We start from the raw sequence: 6,000 nt of genomic DNA, 5'->3' as shown, positions 1-6,000 counted from the left end.
GGAAGAAGGGAAAAAAAAAACACATGTCTGGGTTTGCTCGTGGTGATGAAAAGAGCTTCTTTTCTTTCTCTAATGAATTGTTGCCCGAAGAGTAGGAGCTTGATGCACGGGCATAGCTTGACTGTATCGAATATTTCAGCAAGAAGAGCGAGAAATACTTTGGGGGGGCAGTACCTGAACAGGAATGGGGACCATGCATTCAGTGAATGGCATTGAAGGACATCAGGCACTGCACAGCAGAGACACTGGAGTAGCACAGACGCAAACAAAAAAAAACAGTAGAGGGACATTACTGGTTAGGGAATGTTGCCAATTCTCTAATGCTGAAAAGTAAATCAATAAATAAAGTGAGCTTTGAATTGCTGCAGGCAGCCTCCAGTAGTCACAGGTAATTGGTGTGAAGCTGCCTTCCAACTGATTGGACATTTGTCTAAAATGTAGAAATTGTATGAAATGTAACTAGCAGGGCCTACTTTCAGATCCTTTTTTTTTTTTTTCAATTTTTTTTTACCAATTTGAATTTATCATCATAGGACTAGGCCCAGAACCTAGTCTGAACCTATGTGTTATAGTTTTTTTTTCCTGGAAACTAGGTAACAAACCAAACCTTGGTAGTGACTCATAAGGATTTTTTTTTCTATCCCCCCCCCCCCCTAGCGTAAATGTACTGTTTGAGGGAAAGGGTTTCAGCAAGACTGCATGCCCTGTTAACACAAGCACCAAACTGTAAAATCAAATTTCAAACAGGATATCTACAAGATTATTGTACTCAAGTATTATTGATCTGCAAGAATGTAGCATTAGTTAACATGCTGTATTTAAAACTGCAGTAACATACAGTACTGAATTTACATGGATACAGTCTAAACCCTTACAGGCCAAATAGGAATAATTACCCAATAATATCTGCCACTTTTGTTTACAAGAAAACTGTCATTGTAAATGGAAAATATATAATATTTGTATTTAAATCATTTCAAATAAAATGGTAAGACCTTTTAAAAATGAGACGTTTGTTTTTTCCCCCCTTATCATAAGGTATAACAAAGCAAAGCTTACTGGTTTCATTTTTTTTTTTCTTAAGGAAAATCCCTCTGAAGAGTAGGTTTTTTTTGGAATGTTTTTTTCCCACAAAATTCTAAGTCAGTGTTCTAGAACTCCATTGTTCTCAGCTACCGGTAGTGATTGTTACCTCAGCATTAGAATGTTCAAAGTTAAGAACATTGTCATAATCACATATTTGTGATCTCGCGCTTTAAAGGGAAGGAGAGTTTGGGAGGAAAAAGATTGTGTTCCTGTGCGTGCTGATATGAAATCGATCCGACAGGACATTGATTTGTGGATTGGTTTTGCAGTATGGTGTTGTGTGGTGGCAATGGCCAGTTTGCCTGAGTGACGCCAGGTCTGTGACTGAATTTCAAATATGTCTGGATATTTCTTTGGTAAATTGACAACCAATTTACTAGATCCAGTGATACAACACTACATTCTTTATTAACCCAAAAATAATTGCATGCATGTATGGTTTGGAGATTGCATAGCCCTACATTTACTGTTATGTGGAGTAGTTTTATTCTGTTTTGGTTATATAGCAATATTAACTTTGCATTGCTAGTTCATTAGAATGACCGTGGATAGACCTCACAATAGTCGCGTGCTTAAATTTGATCATTTGGTAAATTCTGAGCTGACCACTTAAATTTCTGAGGTTTGACTTACCGTGATTCGCACGGTCGCGATAATGTGTTCTCCTTACCGATAGCTCTAGTCGGGTTTGGTTCCTCCACTTGGCAGTTTCGGAGCTTTCTTTGATGAGTGGAGTCTTGTAGTTACTGGTTTGATTTTCTATCAGTTTTAGCGTTTCCCCCTTACACTTACCCGAGTATAGCACCTTTACATGTTTAGTCTAGTTTACATTTTAATGTGATATGTCATTGATGTATTGTGTGAGAGACAGAGTGAGTGTTTTTGTTTATTTAGCTCTTTCTCTGAGATAAAAGTGGTGTTGGATCACCCAAGATTATGCTGTCAACCTGTTGTATCGAGCAAACAAAAATAATGATCTCATTGCCAATTACTGAAGACGTACTACAGGCGGAAATGCTGACACCTGGGTCACAGCCGCCAGACTTGCGGTGTGGTATGACTGACAGGTCTATGGATAAGGCTTTTAACTAACCCGTATCAAAAATCCATTTGACAGATTCAAAGGAGGCTCGCGTGTAAAGGAGAAATGCATTAACGTGTCATTTTTGTTTTCACGCAAACATGACGGCTAACAATTTTCTGAACTTTTTATCATAAACCAGATGTATTCTAAATTGGAATGTTCATCGTCTGTACAAATCCCGCATGTTTATATTTTCAAAGGATTTCAAGATTTGCATGTCAGGTCACCCCGGCCGACGCACAAAACAATTTAATCCATTATTTATACGACAAACGAGCATATTTCATGTTTTTGTTACCATCTAAATAACATCCTAGCTGTATATCTATAAAATCTTGCAGAACTAAATGTTCACACAATTTATTTATTTTCAGGCGTGGCACTAGATCCTTAAAGGGCGATAAAAACTGCCGGTAATTTGTGTATACTACTGAGCAGGTTGCCATGCATATTCACAGACAAAATAGTAGTGTACTTTGGAGTGGCAGGGGTTACTGAAGTAGCTTACAATAATGTGAACAATGGATGTCGCAAATCGTTTATAGCCTACTGTATTTTTATTTTTAAATTGCTAAAAAGATATTGAAGTCTGTCCTAGATTTCAGAAACATAACCCACAACGGTTATTTCTAAATCATCAGTGCCTTAAAAACCTAATTGGCTTTATGTGGATACATAAAAATAGCCTAAATAACGCTATATGGGAGACGGAATCCGAAGTATAGGCTAATTGTAGTCGAAAATCATTTTTTTGTACTATCATGTTAATAAATAGGACAATTGGTAAGACTAGCTGATACACACAGCTACCAATTTCCGTCGATTGTGTTATGTATACCGATTCATATCAATTTATTCTCAATTTCTCCGGTGTGGAAGGTGATAGTTTTACGTGCTGAGCTCTAACCTACAGTCGTAACAGAACTAACCGACATATAATTGGCTCCCTGTGGCCAAAATTAAACTAAAATAAATACACACCTGAGGACGGAAGAAATGCATCACAATGCTACAATTTTAACAATCGAATTTGATTAAATTCCAGGTTTGTTTCAATAGGGAATTTTTTTGGGGGGTTGACGTTTTTCCCTGCAGTAACAGTTTGCGCATAGGTTATCCAGCTGATATTCATGTGCTAGCCTATATGAATGTCTAATTAGGCTACACTGTTATGGGAATGTTGTCTATAGGCTGAACAAAAAAAAGCACGAATAGCGTTTAATTAAGTTTTTAATCAAGTCTTCTGTTAGGCTACGCCTAATCGAAGGATGGCTCGGTTGCTTTATTTGGAAGACTGTTTTCCAGATGTTCGGGCAAGGCGATAGCTGCAGAAGACATTGGTCGTTCCACACTCCCGGGGTTTGTGCGAGATAAACACGAGTTCTGCATCTCCCCAACTGTGGAAGAAGATAAATAAGGTCAGTCTGTTTTGTGCGCGCTCCGTAACCTGTACCACAAGATTGTGATATGTTAAGGGCTTTGACTTTTCTTCTCCCCCCCCCCCCCCCTTATTACGTTCCAGGTGCTGCAGAACTCAATTTCTACTTCCGTCATTCAAATGTTAAACAATATCTCGGTAACGTTAGTTATCTTAGGTGGCTTGTAATGCGCGCAACGGCGAGCCGTCACCCACACACAAGGAAAGCAGAAGGGGGTTGCACTATTGAAAGGGGTTGATAATATTTGACCCAAAGCTGTCGTGTGCTTTCGCAGTTTGTTTCGCTGGCCGCTGCAGGTGGCTGGGAAATAGTTTTACAGACAGTCAGAAATCCTACATGAGTCGTTCTCCTGCAAACGATTTGCATATCTATCAACATCAAAATGTGTTTTATAGCCATCAAAGCGACGCGGTCTTAATTAGCTCCCCGGAGTGAGAGGTAACTTGGCAGCGGGTTCTTATTGCAGTTCAACTCGGCTGCTGTAGCCGGGCCACCGTGCTCGCCGAAGCATCTGCATATCTGGGATACGCGCAAAATCGAGCCCGCAGTCCAGCTGCTCGTCGGGAGACGCGCCGCGCAGGTAATGACCCGCCAGACAGAAAATAAAGGACTGTACCTATAACAGCACACAGGTAAAGACTTTCTCGTTGCGTTTCCTGCTTTTTAATGATTACTTTAGGTTTCGTTATTAGCAGTAAAAGGGCGGACCTCGAAAACAGCCTGTGTTGCAAATCATGCACGAGTCGTTTATCTTGAAGAAATGAACCGACTTGCAGGCTGGCTAGCTAGCTAGCATAGATCATTTCACCGTGTTCCCAAATCAATTTTATTTGACTGTCGCATCGTTCGTGAAACGTGCATGCGAGTTGACTTACATTAGCTAGCAAGCGAGCCAACAGCAGCCTGTTCGTGGCAGCAGCTCGAAAGCCCGAATTTGTACACCTTGTAATACTGCATTCATTTTACACCAGCACAACTTTGTACTTTCATGCTTTCTAAAATGTCTGCAGTTCGCTCTTTGAAACGTAGCCAGCTCAGCCAAATCAGATCTTACCATGTAGGCTACACGTTCGATTTAGAAAAAATAAAAAAACAACGTAATTAAAAACTTGCTTTTTGGGGATTATTCAGCTATAGTCTGCATAATGTGCGGTCTGCGAAACTTTATTCTGCTAATTACATTTAATTGTGAATAATTGCTCTAACGTCTGCTGTATAGCTATAAAGTTAACTGGCTAGCTGACGTTACTAAACCAGTTGACAAATCTAAGGATTTTGATTTGCAACACCAGAAATGTTTGCATCTTTAACGATTGGGTGCCCCACCTTAGCCCACAATATGGTTAATTTGCGTCTGGGGAATAAACATCCGTTTATCTTTGGTCGTTTTTTATTTTTTGTTTAATTGCTGATTTATTTAAGCATTAAAATGTTTTTTACACAAGTTATATTTGGTAGCATTATTGCACCAAATGTTTAAGTTATCGCTAAACGGAATTTAATGAATACATGGACTTAACAGTAATACTCTTCTGGGTGGACTTATGAACAGCAGGTAGCCAAGCCATTGTATATTTAGCCAAGCCATTGCATATTTAGGTTCATGAACTCATGTAAATTTAAATAACGGTTTAGTTCCCATTTAGTGAAAGTAGGAGGGGACCAAAATGAATGTCATGTTAACTTGACCTGTGGTCACTTGTCATTAGGCTTGGTGTTAAAAAAGGCCTTTCAACATAGATTTAGGCCTGTTCATTTCCATTAGCTGTCTAAAACATTGGCACAGCTACTGAAATGTATTGTAGAAAAATGGTTTATAGTTTAATGCTGGTTCGCTTCTTTCATTAGCCAATGTGTATGAACTGGTATTGAATAATAATTAATACCAGTGAACAAATGCTTGGTTTTTGGAGTAGTTTCCTCACGTATTGCTCTGTCTGTTTAGGCTAAATATAGCCTAAATGAGTGGAACATTGTATTGTTTTCGTGGAGGTAGCTATTATACTAAAGAAGTTTCTTTAAAAATTTTTAGCAGTTAAAAAAAGATAACGGAGAAACCTTTGTGACTTGCAACGGTTGTGATTTTTGTCATATTTGTGTTTTTAAAAATGGCTTTAATTTCTCGATACCTTGTTCTAGACATGCATACCTTCGTTTTTTCAGAAAGAATAGCTGAGCACCGTAAGTGTTTTAGACCTGTTTTGAACGCCAGATAGGACATTTGTAATGCGTTTCAAGAATTATTATAACGGTGAAATTGTATTTTTCTGTTCGCAGTGGTCAGTTTTGCGGTAGAATTGGCGATGGGAAGGGTGGTCGGAGTGTTGAAAACGAGACCCCCCCACCCCCACTCCGACTCCCAAACGTTTAACCTATTTGTATGGAAGGCCG

The 6,000-nt window shown here is 39.0% G+C and overlaps 1 protein-coding gene and 1 long non-coding RNA gene across 5 annotated transcripts in view; one reads left to right on the top strand and one right to left on the bottom strand.

The window, feature by feature from the left end:
* Nucleotides 1-3,382: 3,382 nt before the first annotated feature.
* LOC135257574 (uncharacterized) lies at nucleotides 3,383-4,695 on the bottom strand. Its single transcript, XR_010330675.1, has 2 exons — nucleotides 4,485-4,695; nucleotides 3,383-3,567 (listed from the first exon to the last, which is right to left on the bottom strand). It is a non-coding gene; the product is annotated as an uncharacterized LOC135257574 (long non-coding RNA).
* Nucleotides 3,478-6,000, top strand: part of scml4 (Scm polycomb group protein like 4) — a 50,536-nt gene continuing 48,013 nt past the window's right edge. For 2 of the 4 annotated variants that reach the window (XM_064340420.1, XM_064340419.1), the window contains exons 1-2: nucleotides 3,478-3,588; nucleotides 3,693-4,189. The gene's annotated coding sequence lies outside the window, so the exon portion shown is untranslated. Of the gene's footprint in view, nucleotides 3,589-3,692; nucleotides 4,242-6,000 lie in introns of all 4 variants that reach the window. The other 2 variants (XM_064340421.1, XM_064340423.1) reach the window with 2 other exon arrangements.

This window comes from Anguilla rostrata, chromosome 6 (assembly GCF_018555375.3).
Source record: "Anguilla rostrata isolate EN2019 chromosome 6, ASM1855537v3, whole genome shotgun sequence".
Taxonomy (NCBI): domain Eukaryota; kingdom Metazoa; phylum Chordata; class Actinopteri; order Anguilliformes; family Anguillidae; genus Anguilla; species Anguilla rostrata.
This window is presented reverse-complemented; position numbering and strand designations above follow the sequence as displayed.